The 17,436-nt window shown below is 44.0% G+C and overlaps 1 non-coding gene across 1 annotated transcript; it reads left to right on the forward strand.

Annotated features, from left to right (window-relative positions):
- Positions 1 to 12,034: 12,034 nt before the first annotated feature.
- Positions 12,035 to 12,219, forward strand: LOC140487266 (U2 spliceosomal RNA). Its single transcript, XR_011962842.1, has one exon. It is a non-coding gene; the product is annotated as a U2 spliceosomal RNA (small nuclear RNA).
- The last annotated feature ends 5,217 nt before the right edge of the window (positions 12,220 to 17,436 follow it).

Raw genomic sequence — 17,436 nt, forward strand, 5'->3', positions numbered from 1 at the left:
AGGGTGTTTGGGTTCAAGTGTTCTTCCAACCTCAGTGTTCACCAGTGAGTTCACACAGAGGAGAGACTGTTCTCCAATCGGGGCGATGGGAAATGATTTGCTTAGTCATCCCACTTGCAAAGACAGCCCTCAGTTCTCAAGAAACTACAGTGATTGAATTTTCTGAAGCACCAGCCCAGTTACAGCGGTAAATATTCTGGGTAAATGTCAAATAAAATACAGTGTCCTGTTCAACTGACATGTCATGTCACAGAGTCACAGAGACAGAATTAGACAGCACGGAAGAATACCCTTCGGTTCAACTGGACAACCAGATATCATAACCCAATCTAGGCCCATGTGCCAGCACTTGGCCCATATCCCTCTAAATCCTTGCTATTCATATACACATCCAGATGCATCTTAAATGGTGCAATTGTACTAGACTCCATCACTTCCTTTGGCAGCTCATTCCATACAAGCACCACACATTGCATGAAAAGTCGATCCTTCGGTCCCTTTAAATCATTCCCTTCTCACACTAAATCTATACCTTCTGGACTTACCCACCTCAGGGAAAATATCTTGTCTGTTTACCCTATCCATGCCCCTCATAATCTTATAGACCTCCATAAGGAGGCCTCTTCAGCATTCACACTCCAGGAAAAGCATCCCCAGATTATTCAGCCTTTCCCGGGAGTGAGTTACAGACTGAAAGCTAATCGAGGGGTTCATGGTGTTTGATGGGCAGAGACACAAATACATGGAAGTGAGTTTGAGATTGGAATCTTATTGAGGGATGCAGAGTAGTTTACATTTAGAATGAAATATGCATGGAAGTGAGTTACAGATTCAAATCTCATCAAGAGGTTTACAGATCTAATAATATATACCTGGATGTGAGTTGCAGACTGGAATCTAATCCAGGAGTTTGGGATGGTTCATGGACTGAGTCCCAGAGATTTGAGAGTGAATGACAAATTGGAATCTAATTGAGCTGTTCGGGATGCTTTATATAAGGAATAGCACAGACCCAAGAGTAAGTAACAGATTGGAAACTAATTGAGGGATTTGAATTGAGTTATATACAGATTAACAGATACCTGGGAGTGAGTTACAAACTGGAATCTATTTGAAGTGTCTGAGGTGTGTTATATGTTGAAGAGCAGATACCTGAAATTAGTTACAGACTAGAATCTGACTGAGGAGGTTGGGTTGCTTTATATAAATAAAATAACTGATACTCAGGAGTGAGGTACAGACTAGTTAAATATCGAGGAGGTTGGTATGGTTTATATGTAGAATAACAGATACTCAGGAGTGAGTTACCGACTGGAATCTGATCGACGAGGTTGGGTTGGTTTATATATGGAATAACAGATGACCAGGAGTGAGTTATACATAGAAATCTGATCGAAGAGGTTGGGTTGTTTTAAATATGCAATAACAGATACTCAGGAGTGAGTTACAGCCTGGAATCTGATTGAGGTTTTTGAGTTGAGTTATATCTGGGATAACAGATACATATGAGTGAGTTGCAGATTGGAATCTAATCGGTGTATCAAGGTGTTTACTAAAGTTACAGAATGGAATCTAATGGATATTTGGCTGGTTTGTGTATGGGAGAACAGGTACCCGGGCATGAATTACAGACCAGAATCTAATTGAGGCGTTCGGAGTGGTTTATATATGGAATAACAGATACTCAGGAGTGAGTTACAGACTGGAATCTAAGCAAGCTTTCAATGTGGTTTATGTATGGAATAACAGATATACGTGAGTGGGCAACAGATAAGAATCTAATCAATTGATCAGTCTTTATTTATATAAAAAAGAAAACCAAGTGTGAGTTACAAACTGAAATCTAATTGAAGGGTTTGAGATGGATTATGTCTGGATTAATAAATATCCGGGAAGAGAGATACAGTCTGGAATCTAATCAAGGAGTTTGAAGTGATGAACGTAAATAGATACACGGGAGTGAGTTACATGTTGGAATCCTATCGAGGTGACTGAGGTTGGTTTTATATGTAGAATAGCAGAGACTGGGAGCCAGTAACAGACTGGAATCTAATCAAGAGTTTGAAGGTGATTTGTATATAAAATACCAGATAGCTGTTTCAGTTTTTGTATATTGGAACCTTTCAGAAGCTTGCAAAATAAGGCAAACATTGCTGGAATGTGACATTGTCTCAGGCTTTTACTTTAAACGGCTTCTGGAATTTGCATTTTAATCACCTTCAAAGAGCCTTCTCCATTTCCTACCTTTAAAAAGAGAATCCACATTTTCACGATAATTTTGAGAAACATTGCCCACAGGGACAGTATTTCACCATAAACTGAAACTTGGAGATATGTAACAGAACAGAAATGAACCAGCAGCTTTCTGTGTTCCTGCTCCCAATGTAACATTTGACCGTTTAGTTTATCTTGTCTTCAGTCTAACATCACTTCACATCTCACATTATTTCAGTTCGAATGCTAATTCATCAGACTCCCATATCTAAACCATATCCAACTATCCAGAGGAGATAGAGAATGGGTTAGTTTCAGAGTAAAGACCCTCTACACTGTAACTTCCCAAATTCACATGCCAGATTATTGTGGGGTTAGATACTGATTCAATCACCCACTTTCCCTGTCCAATCCCCATCAAATACACTTAGGGCATCTCCATCACTGGGTTTGATACAGAGCATGCGTCCCTCGACACTTCCTCCTTCTGAATCTCCCAGAGTCTGGGAGAATAGGATTAGATACAGAGTAAAGTTCCCTCGATATTATCCCCATCAACAACTCCCAGGACAGGGACGGCTTGGGGTTAGTTAGAGTAACTCTCCCACTACACTGTTCCTATCAAACACTCTCAGGACAGGGGCAGCATAGAGTTAGATACAGAGTAACAGCCCCTCTGCACTGTCCCCATCCAAACTCCCAGATATAAAATGTGGCTGGATGCAGAGTAAATCTCCCCCTACACTGTTCCTGACATACACTCTCCGGACAACAACAGTTCGGGATTAGGTACAAAGTTGGGCAGCGAAGACAATGAAGATGGTACCTTGAAATTACAAAGTGACTTTGATAGACTGGGCTAGGGGGAACATCTCTCTCAGTGCAAGCGTGTGTAGTACAAATCGGGAGTATAAAGGATTTTTACAGGAATGATCCTGGAATTCATGGGTTGCTTTCTGAGAAGAGATTGTACAAAGGATGTCTGTTTCCTCGAGAATGGAGAAGGTAAAGGATGATCTGATTAAATCCTTCAAGATATAAACAATGTGAGGCAGGGTAGATCAAGGAAAACGATTCCTGCTGGTTGCAGATTCAAGAACAAGAGGAAACAATGTCTGAGAATTAGGGCTCAGAGCATTCAGGAGAGATGTTAGGAAGCACTTTGTTACAAAGGCTAGGAAAGTTTTGGAACCCCCTTCAACAATCAGCAGTGGATGCTGGATCATCTGCAAAGGATAAATATTCGTTCAGTGAAGGAATTGAGGGATGTGGGCCAAACGAAGGAACATGGGGTTAGGCCACAGATTACGAAGAACCTTTTATCTTAGCCAGCTGGACACACTTTCCTCATTCCTGAAGAAGGGCTGATGCCCAAAAGGTCGATTCTCCTGTTCCTTGGATGCTGCCTGACCTGCTGCGCCTTACCAGCAACACGTTTTCAGATTAGGCCACAGATTAGCCATGATCCGATTGATTGATGGGACAGGATTGAGGGGATGAATGGTTTATTCCTGTTCCAATGCTGTAAAATGAAGGCACCCCTGCACTGTCCCCAACAGGCACTATCAGGAAAGGGACATGATGGGGTTAGATACAAAATAAAGCTGCCTTTACTGTATCTCCATCAACCACCCCGAGAAAGGGACAGCAAAGGGTTAGATACAGACTGAAGCTCCATCGACGATATCTGAATCAAAACTTCAAAAGCAGGTATAATCTTACAGGACATGCTGATTTAAGCAGAGTCTGTACTCTCCCCAACTTACACACAGACAACTGACACAACAAGAATGGAACTACTCCACAAATTAAACACCAAGTTATTTGTTTGATTTTCTCTGATCTTTTCTGATTTCGTTAGATTGCTGGTTCTGAACATCCATATGGACAATTGACCTAATCCCATGGTGCCACATCTTGCTCCCAAACACAGCATCTGATTCCAATCCAGAGTGTGATACAGGAGCCTCTCAGTATCAGAGAGAGGTGAGTCTTGAGACTGACCCAGCTGTGTGAATGTCCTGTGTTCATCTGACACCCAGGGATTGGTAAGTGGAGCTTTAATATTTGTCAATCCCAATATTATTTTGTCATTCTGTATCCCTGTGTAACTGTGAGCGATTGTGTGTGTCAATGTGTGTGCCCATGTGTGTGCACCTGTGTGAGTGTGTGCGTGTGCGTGTATGTCTGTGTGCACGTACGTTTGTCTGAGTGTGCATCTATGTGGGCATGTGCATGTGTGTGTTGTGTGTGTGCATGTGTGTGCGTGCATGTGTGTGGGCGTGTGTCTATGTTTGTGTCTGTGTGCGTGTATGTCTGTTAGTGAGTATGTGTGCGAGTGTGTGTCTGCGTGTGTGTTTGTATGAGCGTGTGTGTCTGTGTGTCTGTACGTGTTTGTGTGTGAGGGCATTTGTCTGTGTGTTTGTGCGAGTGTGTGTGTTTGAGCGAGTGAGTGTGTGTGTCTTTGCGTGCGTCTGTTAGCAAAGGTGTATGTCTATGTGTGTGCATGTGTTTGTGTGTATCTCTGTCAGTCTGCCTGCCTGTAACTCGGACCCTGCAATATTGAGTCAGGTCCTCCTTCACTCCAGGACTTAGGTATTCAACATTATTTTCTGTATCCTTGTTCGCAAATGACAGGTTGTGTCAAGCTTGTGGCCTGTTTGCTGATTATTACAAGGGCAAGGGACAAAGGAATTGAGGAAGCCTAGCTTGGCCTGCAGACTTACCCTGCAGTAGCAGCGAGTGATGAGCAAGGCGAAGGGATTGTTCATGTTCATTGGTTCACGGGATGTGAGCATCACTGAGCATTTATCCCATCAGCCCTTGAGAAGGTGGCAATGAGCTGCCTTATTGAATCACTGCACTCCATCAAACTAATATAGTTGAAGAATCAGAATGTGGCAGAAATTAAATTCTAGCTTTCTGTATTTCTGCTCCAAATTTAAAATTCAACCATTTGGTTTACACTGAGTTAGGAACTGGAATCTCATCGATGGTCTCAGCGAGTTAATGTTTTGCATAATACACCGCAGAGTGAGTTTTGGTCTGAAATCTAATTGAGTAATGGGGGGATTAATATACAGAGTAACAGGCACCAAGAATAAGATACAAGTAGGAGTATAGTCAAGGTTGTGGTGTGGCTCACAATTGATTAAACCAATATTGGGCAGTTAAACACAGACTGGAATCTAACTGAGGAGTTTATGGCGTTTAGATATGGAATCATAGATGCTCAGGAGTGAGAATCTAATGGAGAGTTTTGGAGACTTGTGCTATGTGTAGAATATTATTTAGAGATCGGAATTTTATGAAGGGGTTTGGAGCATTTATTTAGAGAATAATGGACATTCAGGAGTGAGTATCAGGCTGGAATCTTATGGAATGTTTCTGCGTAGTTTATATACAGAAGAACCACGATTATCCGAATGAGATGGGTGGCCATGATTTCGCTCGGATAATTGATGATTCGGTTAATTGCTTCAATGCCTTTCCTATGGGGCTCCGAGTTTTATGAAGTTTCCTTTTCCTCGCTCTGCTTGCCTTGCTCCATCTTTCCGTCCCAGGGTTTGTTTCTGAGCAGAAGCACACACGTGTGTAAGGGACCTGCAGCATTGCTGAAGCCACTGCCCACATCTCTCTCCCCGTCAGTTCAATGGGGGTTGACACAGCGAACGCTTGCTAACTCTGCTACCTGTTCAGGACACTAGGCAGCAGCACACCGAGTGTGAGACTCTGCACGCCTCCACGCAACCCCCCCCCCCTCTTTGTGGCCCCTCGCCCCACCAACCCTGCCCCTGTCCGACCTCCCAAACCCTGTCCCATGTGACCACTGCATTCCCCGCACGCCGTCCAAACCCTGTACCCCACCCCTTCCAACCTCAAAGATCCGCCCCATTCCAACCCTCACCCAGCCCCCTTCCAAACTCCAAACCCGTCCAACACCCAACCAGTCCCACATTCCAACTCCCCAACACTGACCCCGTCCGACCCCCAACCTCGACATCGTCTGTCTCCCCAACCACGCGCCGTCCAACCTCCAATTCCTGCCCCATCTGACCCGCCTCAAACCCACCCCGTCCGATCCCCAACCCAGCCATTTTCCGTCCCCAAACCCATCCCCATCTGACTCCTAAACCTCGCCCACGTCTGACCCTACATCTGACACCGGATCCCTGCCCCGTCTGAGCCCCCAAACCACTCCCATCCAACGGAAAATGCTCACTTTCTTTTAATGGATGGTCCAGGTGAACATTAATCAATGCAGCCATGCTTTAAATTAAACATGAGGGCACTGACACAGATCATCAACAATGTAATAAGGTATAAAAACCATTAATTCTAATTCTGTTGTTCAGGACTAATAGAACTGGCTTAAAAATATTGACTATTATAAGTATATTCTATAATTGAGAGATGAGAACTGAACAATTGGCTGAGATATTTCACTGTTAATTAATAAGAACAGACAGATTTTCATATCACAAAAATGATTCAAATCTGCTTAGGGTTGTGTACATTAAATTGAAACAGGAATGTTCTATTATGCGCATTTTCCATTCTGCTATTACATTACAATTTTCTTCCTATTGAGTATGAGATTTGTTCAGAATATTCAGTAAAAACTGGAAACTTATTTATTCAAAATCTAACTTTATAATATAACACATGCACAGTTTCCAACTTTGAAGTCCATTATATAAATCTGTTTTGAGTCTCTCAATTCAAATCCTAAGTTTGGTTCTTTAGGCTATTCTGATCAATCATTGCCCATTTCTACTGTTATCGGCTGCAAAATGACTGCAGCTGCTGGTCTACTCACAATGCTTTTTGAGAATGTGTTCAGGTTCATGGTAACAAAATGCTTCTTATGCACAAAAATTATTTAACTAAAGAAACAGATCTTAAGAAAAGCAAATTTGTTCCAAAATAATGTTGAGCTGAACTTCAATTCTCAGAGAGGAAGGGATATTGAACTGGAATAAAGCTACGACTGGCATTCCATACTCACAGACGGAAGGTTTTCTGAGAGAAAGTGTTTTCAGCCAGTGGGTGGTGCGGGTCTGGAATGCTTGCCTGGGAGGACAGTGAGTGGCGGGTTCAGATATGCCCTTCCTTGAAAGTGGTGTCACAGGTAGCCAGGCTGGTGAAGGCAGTTTATGGCATATTTCCCTTCATTGATCAGAGCACATAGCATAGGAGTTGGGACGTCCACAAACGTGGTAAGGCCACTTTTAAGACACTGCATGGCGTTCGGGATGCTCGGCTTTTGGAAGGATATTAGCAAAGTCGTAGGAATTCTGAAACGTTTATTTTTAGATTACTTATAGTGTGGAAACGGGCCGTATGGCCCAACAAATCCACACCGACACGCCAAAACTCTACATTTGCCCGTTTAACTAACTTGACACGTAATTCCAAATGGCCAATTCATTTTACCCGCACATCTTTGGACTTTGAGAGGAAACCGGAGCACCCTGAGCAATCCCACAAAGACAGTTGGAGAATGTGCAAACCACGCAGTCAATCGCCTGAGGCGAGATTTGAACTGGGGTTTCCTGGCGCTGTGAAGCAGTAGTGCTAAACACTGTTCCACCGTGCTGCCCACGACGTAGTCACCAGGAATAGACAGTTTAAGTTACAAGGAGTGGCTGGAAATGCTGGAACGTTTTCCCTGGCTGCTGTGGTGCCAATCAAGCCGGTTGCTTTGTCCTGGATTTGTCAAGCTTCCTGAGTGTTGTTGGAGGTGCACCCATCCAAGCAATTGGGGCGTATTCCATTATACTCCTGGCTTGTGCATTATCAAAGGTGGATAGACTTTGGGGTGCCAGGAGGTGAGTTAGTCGCCACAGTATCCATTGTCTCTGACCTGCTCTTGTAACCACTGTGTTTATGTGGTGAATTCAGTTGAGGTGTTGTCAATGGTAGCCCCAAGAATGTTGACAGTGGGGGATCCCGTGATGATAATAAAATTCAATGTCATGGGCAGTGGTGAGAGTATCTCTTATTGGTGATGGTCATTGCCTGGCATTTGCGTGGCGTGAAGGTTACTTGCCACTTGTCGACATCAGCCTGGATATTGTCCAGGTCTTGTTGCATTTGAGCACAAATTGCTTCAGTATCTGTGGAGTTGTGAATGGTGCTGAACATTGTGCAATCATCGGCGAACATTCCCACTTCTGACTTTATGACAGAGGGTAGGTCATTGATGAAGCAGCTGAAGATTGTTTGACCTCATGACGGACTCCCCAGGAACTCCCCACATACGTTCAAGACACCACCCACGCCCTCCACCTCCTCCAAGACTTCCTATTCCCCGGTCCCCAATGCCTCATCTTCATCATGGACATCCAGTCCCTCTACACCTCCATCCGCCATGAACAGGGCCTCCAAGCCCTCCGTTTCTTCCTCTCCCGACGACTCCAACATTACCCTTCCACCGACAGTCTCATTCGTTTGACCGAACTGGTCCTCACATTTAACAATTTCTCCTTCGAATCCTTCTACTTCCTCCAGACCAAAAGGGTAGCCATGGGTGCACGTATGGGCCCCAGCTATGCCTGTCACGTTGTTGGCTACGTAGAACAGTCGATCTTCCATAATTACACCGTCACCAATCCCCACCTCTTCCTCCGCTACATTGATGACTGCATTGGCGCCACCTCAGGCTCCCGCGAGGAGATTGAGCAATTCATCAACTTCACCAACACATTCCACCCTGAATTTAATTTTACCTGGATCATCTCTGACACCTGGCTCCCCTTCCTGGACCTCACCATCTCCATTAATGACGACCGACTTGACACTGACACTTTTTACAAACCCACCGACTCCCACAGCTACCTGGATTACACCTCTTCTCACCCTACATCCTGCTAAAATGTCATCCCGTATTCCCAATACCTCCGCCGTATCTGCTCCCAGGAGGACTAGTTCCAACACAGAACACAACAGATGGCCTCCTTCTTTCGAGACCGCAATTCCCTTCCCACGTGGTTAAAGATGCCCTCCAACGCATCTCATCCACATCCCGCACCTCCGCGTTCAGACCCCACCCCTCCAACCATAACAAGGACACCCTACAACCATAACAAGCTCACCTTCCACCCTACCAATCTTCGCATCAACCAAATCATCCACTGACATTTCTGCCACCTCCTAAAAGACCCAATCACCAGAGATATATTTCCCTACACACCCCTTTCCACCTTCCGCAAAGACTGTTCCCTCCGTGACTACCCGGTCAGGTCCACGCCCCCCTGCAACCCACCCTCCCATTCTAGCACCTTCCCCTGCCACTGCAGGAACAGCAAAACCTGCGCCTACACCTCCTCCTTCACCTCCGTCCAAGGCCTGAAAGGAGCCTTCCAGATCCATCAAAGTTTTACCTGCATATCCACAAATATCATTTATTGAATCCGTTGCTCCCAATGCGGTCTCCTCTACATTGGGGAGACTGGACACCTCCTGGCAGAGCGCTTTATGGAACATCTCCGGGACACTTGCACCAATCAACCACATCGCCCTGTGGCCCAACATTTTGAACCCCCCCTCCCATTCTGCTGAGGACATGGAGGTCCTGGGCTTCCTTCACCGCCGCTCCCTCACTACCAGATGCCTGGAGGAAGAACGCCTCATCTTTTACCTCGGAACACTTCAACCCCAGGGCATCAAGGTGGACTTCAACAGTTTCCTCATTTCTCCTTCCCCCACCTCACCCTAGTTCCAAACGTCCAGCTCAACTCTGTCCCCATGACTTGTCCTACCTGCCTATCTTCTTTTCCACCTATCCACTCCACCCTCCCCCACCCCCGACCTATCAGCTTCATCCCCTCCCCCACTCACCTATTGTACTCTTTGCGACTTTCTCCCCACCTCCACCCTCCTCTGGCTTATCTCTCCACGCTTCAGGCTCTCAGCCTTTATTCCTGATGAAGGGCTTTTGCCCGAAACGTCGATTTTACTGCTCCTCGGATGCTGCCTGAACAGCTGCTCTCTTCCAGCACCACTAATCCAGAACCAGCGCCAATCCTTGCAGCTCACCTGTGGTCACAGGCCTCCAGTCCGAAAACCAAACATCATCCTCCACCTTCTGTCTCCTAATTTCAAGCCAATTTTACATGCAAATGGCAAGCCTTCCCTGAATTCCACGTGACCAAAACTTCCTAACTGTGGTAATAAGTTCTCTGAACATTTCACTGGAAAAATAATTTAAATTTATCCATTCAGACACGATGTGGTGAAATGTGATTCACGATTGTCGGAAGGAAAGATAAAGTCTGAATGCTTATGTTTAAAATGGTAAGAAATTATGAAACATTGCCATCCTTTGGCAATGACAGGACCCAGTACACAATGATCAGAAAGTTAATGTGACGGTGCAGTAAAAAAGGTGGACAAAAGATACGTTCCCTTTAATTGCCAGGTGATTGGAATAGGACAGTGAGGAAGATTTGCTGTGATTATCCAGGAGTTTGGGTATGAAAATGGATACTTGGCACACACACAACACACTGAACAAAGGCCAGAGATGTTGGGTAAATGTGGGAGTGCTTGGTATTCTCGATGTTCATTGTTTCCTAGTATGCAGGAACAATGTCGAACTATGTCGTTGACAGTAAAAAAGGGAAGCTAAGAGCTGTTAGCAGCATAGTGTTGAATGTCAGAAAGTTATTGGTACTTTGGTGTGGAAGATGGATGGATGCAGTTGAAGTCCAATGTGGAGAGGTGTGAGGTGATATTTCGGGCAGAAGAAGAGTAAATCAACAATTTGGCTCCAAATCAAAAAGGGGTTTAACAGGAGCAGGATGTACATGTACAGGATGTTGGCAGGATAGGCTGAGAGAACATCTCATAAAGAACATTGTCTCCTGGTCCTTGTTCACAGTGACAGAGACTGTGAGAGCAATGATATTATGTTGTGTTTTTTATAATGCACCAGTTCAGGTTCAGCTGGAGCATTGATTCCTGTTCTGGAAACCACACGATCGGAAGGATTGTGGAGACTGTCGAGACAAGTTGAATCAGGTTTACAAGAAAGCTTTCGGGGATGTGCATGCTCAGTTAGCATCATCGCTTAGACAAGTGGAGCTGAGGAAGAGTCGGCTGAGGAATTGCAAAACCTGCGCCCACACGTCCTTGCTCAACTCCGTCCAAGGCCCGAATGGTGCCGTCAAAGCTTCACCTGCACATCCACCAATGTCATTTATTGTATCTGTTGCTTCCGTTTCAGTCTCCTCTACATTGGGAAGACCGGACACCTTCTCACAGAGCACTTCAGACAACATCTCCGGGACACCCACACCAATCAAACTTACTGCTCCATGGCTGAAGCTTTCAATTCGCGCTTCTACTCTGCCAAAGACATGCATGTCCTGGGCATCCTCCATCGCCCCTTCTCACCACCCAACACCTGAAGGAAAAAACGCCTCGTCTACCGTCTTGGGACACTTCAACCCAATGGCATCAATGTGGATTTCACCAGCTTCTTCACTTCTCCTACACCCCCACTTTATCCCAGTTCCAACCTCCCAGCTCAGCACCACCTTCATGACCTGTACCACCTGTCAATCTTCCTTCCCACCTATCTGCTCCACTCTTCTCTCCGACTTATTACCTTTACCCCCACCTCGACACATTTATTGCAGTTCAGCTACCTTCAACCTACCCCCACACTATCCCATTTATCTCCTCATCCACGAGGCTCCCAGCGTCTTCACTGATAAAGGGCTTTTGCCCAAAAAGTCGATTTACCTGCTCCTTGGATGCTGTCTGACCTGCTCTGCTTTTCCTGCAACACTCTAATCATGATAATAACACCAGGATCACTTCTCGATGTTTTAGCAGAGATCATGTCTGTATTTGTCAGCTTTAATATCTGATCCATCCATGAATTAGGGACTAAATATTATTTTGAATTTTGCAGGAAGAATTTGGATTATGAGTTTGCTCAACCAACTTCGCACATCGTCCTTGTATTGCAGTGTTTCTGAGAATCGTGCACCCCACATAAAAGAATCCAAAAAGCAGCTTCATTAGTTCACTTTTTTGTGTGTTAGCTTTATTTCTCATCTACCGAGTCTGTGTGTAAGAAAGCGTACTGATAACCTTTTGGTCAAGTCAGACTCGCATTCGTGCAAATCAATTTGTTCTCGGTTGCTATTCACCTGTTACTTTCTGCATGTTCAGCACTTACTCTCAATGTTAACACTTCATCCCTGGTGCATGCCGCCCGTTCCCACCAACTCCCAACTCCGAACAGCAGAAGTAAAACAAAGTTGCCCACCAGTAATGTCAAATGGCATTTCAGAACACAAAATGGAGAAGATGAAACTATTGAAGTAATCAACAGTTTGGATTTTGATGATGACGATGATGACTCAGATTTATTGAACGAGAGATTTTGAGAAAGCTGTGAAGCAGGAAAAGATCTGATGTTTTTAAAGCACATCGACTCACAGAGATATACAGTACAACTCGTCCGTGCTGACCAGATTTTCGAACCAATTTTGTCGTGCTATTTGACAGCACTTGGCCCATATCCCTCTAAACTCTTCATATACTCAACCAGATGTCTTTAAAATGTTGTAATTGTACCAGCCTCCACCACTTCCTCTGGCAGCTCATTCCGCATAGACACCATCTTCTGCATGAAAACATTGCCCCTGAGGTTCCTTTAACTTTTTCCTCTCTCACCCTAAACCGATGACCTCTCGTTCTGTACAACCCACCACAGGGAAAATACCTTTTCTGTTTACCCTATCCATGCCCCTCATGATTTTCTAAATCTCTATACGGTCAACCCTCAGCCTCCGAAGCTCCAGGGAAAAGAGCCCCAGCATATTCAGCCTTGCCCTGTAGCAAGGGAACATCCTTGTAAATCGTTAAGAATGTTTTTCATCAGCGTGCAAGAACAACCAGAATCAATAGGTGTGTTTGTGACGGCTTTATTTTCTCAGTTCAAAGGCCTGTCAGTGCAATCAGATTGCATATTCACTGATGTAAGACACAATTGTGTGTGGTATCACGAATGAACAAGTCAGAGGCATATCTGAGAGCCGATTCTCAAATTAATCAGTCCAACAGATACTTGCAGAGCTGGCGAAAAATACAGTGCATCAAGATGTATAATTACCAGTCCAAAAGTACATTATTACTCGAAGAACACTACAAACTCTACAGCGCCTGAGACACGTCCTGCTCGGAGACTGGCACAGCATCTCTGTCTGACCTTTGTTTTTTTACACTTTGATGCCTCGATCAGAACCTCATGTTTCACAGTGTTCCTGTCTTGCCTGTTTTTTTGTCGCAGACATAAGACAGGCACCTTATCGTTGTTGTTAGCGGTGACCAGTCAAGGGGCTGATCTGTCAGGCACTTGGAACAGCAGCTAAAGCAGCAAAAACACTGCATGTGCTTTATCCAAATGGTCACGTCTCAAAGCCTCAGGGAACCAGTTCTCAGTCAGGGCAAGAAAGGTAGGATTCAGTCCGGAGATCCTGGAACAGCATGTCCACGCACATTGACATTTTTGGGACAATCAGGATCAGGGCATCTGTGTCACTGCAGTCAAGAGAGTTGGCAACACAAACTACTCATAACATTCCCGGAATGCTCCAGTAGATGTTTCAATCTTGCATTTCCGTTCACCAATCCATGCTGTCACTGTCCGTTCCTGTCATTTGTGGATCAGTTCCATGACATTCTCAAGGAGAGATTCGGGGGCCCCTGCAGTAGCTGTGTTACTGGGGAAGTCAGTTCTCGGCAATGGGGGCAGCCTGCTTGTAGACAGGCATTGTGGAAGGGATGGGAAAGGCACCATATTAGAGGCGGAGGGAGACTAGGACGTGGGTTACTGTGGTAGTTCGAGTCACCTTCACTGTCCTGGTTTTGGTGTGGTGGTTGCCATGTGATGGTTGGCACTGCGACACTATAGGGCTGGGGCTTGGAGACGGGTAACGTTGTGAGGTAAGGTTTGTAAAGGATAGAGCTGTGTGGGAAAATATAGAAGCTCATGGACTCGACACAAAGTGCAGGGGAGAAAGAAGAGTTAGGATGTCATGTTGCAGATTTATCAGATTTCAGTTCGGCTTCACTTAGAGTGTTGTGTTGAATTCTGGTCGCCACATTACAGGGAGGATGTGGAGGGTGCAGAAGAGTTTTACCAGCATGCTTGTTGTATTAGATGGTATGACCTATGAAGAGACTCTGGAAGAACTCATGTTGTTTTCCTCGGAGCAGCGGAGGCTGAGGGGAGACTCCGTGGAAGTGTATAAAATTATGAGACACATAAATAGAGTTGACAGTCAAAATCTCTTTCCCAGAATTGAAATGTCACAAACTGTGGAGCATGCATTTAAGACGAAAGTGGGAAAGTTCGAACGAGATGTGTGGCAAGGTTGTTTTTCCACAGAGAATAGTAGGCGTCTGGAACATAATATCAAGGAGTTAATGGAGACAGATATGAGAGGTGTATTTAAGAGTCTTTTAGCCCATAACCAGATGAATGTGCAAGGAATGGACGGATGTGGACCAAGTGACCATCAACAAGCTGGAACTTCCCGTTGCTTAATAAATGAAGACAGAGGTAAATGTATTTGCAGGAATGGTGGGCAACAACCTCATCGAAAACATAAACTAATCTGAATCTACTCCCAATCATTAGACTTACTATTGTTTATGGAGTTCTTATCTGACATTTCATTTGACTTACTGCAAAGCGATCTGTAACTTATTTCACCATTGCACACGCTGATAACTTTGACAGCACAGGACAATATCTAACACTTTGATAAAGAGTTTATAAAACAAGATTCACACCAGTCCAAAAAAGTAAAGAATTCAGTGGAGGAACATGGAAGATTTTGAATTTACAAGTGAGAATTGACAAACAAGAATTTGGAGGACAATGTATCTGTGTTGGATCTGGTAGTAACCAGATAACCAGGGAATATTGGGATTTGTTGGGATATGCAAACTTGGAGAATAGAAGAAATTTGAACAAAAATAAAGACATGGATTTTGTAATTTGGTATCCAGCTGATATGGCACTGGAATAGAAGGGTACAGTGGTGACAATGTTTCAAGCAGGCAGGGATTTCGCAGCCGTTTTGCAGAAGCAAACAATTCTTCATGATGGTGCAAATATCTTTTTGAGTTTATCACATTTTTTTATGAAGCCACAATGGAAACAGGGTTCTTCCAGAGTCACTAAGAGACACTAAAGATTTTAATGGAAGCAGTAAGGATGTTCACACACCTGCCACATCCAACTTCATTCCCAAGTTCGCATCCCACTTGCCTTTGAGCCCTGTGACTTGGCCTTGTATTCCCCACCAACATAGCAACTGAATCATGGAAAGAAACAAATTAAGATATGGAGTAGTATCAACATCAGGCCGGGGAAACTGAATGGAAACAGAAAAAGTAAAGTATTGCTGAAATACATTTGTAAACAGTATATCTTTTAATCTTTGTTACAGGAAACATCTTCCATTTTTTAACTTTGGTTCCGATGAGTGAATCAGAGAATTCAGTGAGGAAGCGTGGGTCAGAGGACTTTTGTTGCTTTAGCCACTCTGTCGTGCAGTGAATGCTGATACTTTCTTTCAGGTCATTTATATTTGTACTCGCTTCCCTCACTGAGAACGGATTACTAGGGAAAAATATATTTGTGCATATCTAGCTTCTCTTTCGGTTATGCTTCTGTTGGTCAACTTTCTATGAACAGTTGCTCCTTGCTAACAACGCTTCACACTGGCTTCGCTCCGCCTGTCTCTTTCATTCTGGAGTTATTCCCTGCCCATTAGCAAAGGAGTGTTATCATGTTGCTGCTCCTCCTTCTCCTTTCAGTCCAATCCTCATGTGGACCTCACGTTCCATTATCTGCTGCTTCTCATGTTGGCACTTTGTTACTTGGATTTATTCATCAATTTAATTCCTTTTATAGCTGGATATTTCACAGCATACTTTAACTGGTCTCTGAAGTTTTTCTGAATCACCACATAAATAAAAGCATTTGTGCAGCAACTTAGGTTCCGTAGCATTAAGGCAGCTTGAAGAAAGAGACGAAAAGCAGCACGATGCAAGGAATGACGGACAAGAAAAATATATAAAAATACATCAGCTAGAGAAATATGAAGCTGGCAGATATGGAAAAGAGTAAAATTACAGAATTCCGTCTGTTGTCTGTTTCTAGATCATTCGCTGTGTTTCTCTGACCCCTCAGTCCCTTCATTACCCTCATAGCCTCAGAGATGTGCCTGACAGTCAGAATATTGAGAAAGAGAATGAAAGTGAATGGGAACATGGGTGTTAAGAATTGTTCAAAATATTTAAAACTTGACCACTGAAGGCCATTATAATAACTGAACCTCGTTTTACAATACGATGGAGCATCATTGATGATCTTTACAGGTTTATATCGAAAGTAGTTGCGAATATTTTTTACAGAAAAGAAAATACAGATTGTTGCGAGAACCCTCATTGCGGTTTTCTCTATGCAATACTGAGATTTCATCTGATGAAAACAAATAGCGACAAATCGATCAAAAGAAAAAGCGGCAGTGAACCAGACAGAACAATCAATGGTCAAGCAGCTCAGGGCATAGTGAACGCAACAAACGGGAGTGATGTCCAGGAAACATGGTGGATAATAATAAAATGGAAATCGAAGAAGTATGACCTCAAATGCAATGAACAGGAGATCAGACGTTGCCATGGCCACCAGATCGAAATTGCTGCATGAAGAAAGACCACTTTTGCCCCGAGTCAAGAAGACAATCATCACGAGACTTACTATAAGAGAGAGAAAGGGAAAAAAAAGGAACTTGAAGTTACTGATCAAACATTTCTGTGCCTGAGCCCAGACTGTATGTGATGAATTTTAACACAGAGATAATTGTTGTGCCATGTCACATGAAGTTTACAAAATTTGAACTCCTGAACTGTATCATTTGCACTTTTGAAAGGCATAGGGAAAAAAATGAGAAGCAGATTACTCCCAGAAATACAATTGTGTACATAACATTTTATTGTGGTTGACAGGGGTTGATTACAGCAGCTTTAGATGTTACTCTGACTGGCTGGAGTTGTCCGTAAGACCAGAACATCAACACAAAGATATGCAGGATCAATAAAACAAAGAATGGGATACACCTAACAGAGACATGGATGACAAGATTTCTGTTGAGCCTCCACAGTTGAGATTGTCCCTAGAATTGTTTA

The sequence above is a fragment of the Chiloscyllium punctatum genome, chromosome 16 (genome assembly GCF_047496795.1).
Source record: "Chiloscyllium punctatum isolate Juve2018m chromosome 16, sChiPun1.3, whole genome shotgun sequence".
In the NCBI taxonomy this organism is placed as follows: domain Eukaryota; kingdom Metazoa; phylum Chordata; class Chondrichthyes; order Orectolobiformes; family Hemiscylliidae; genus Chiloscyllium; species Chiloscyllium punctatum.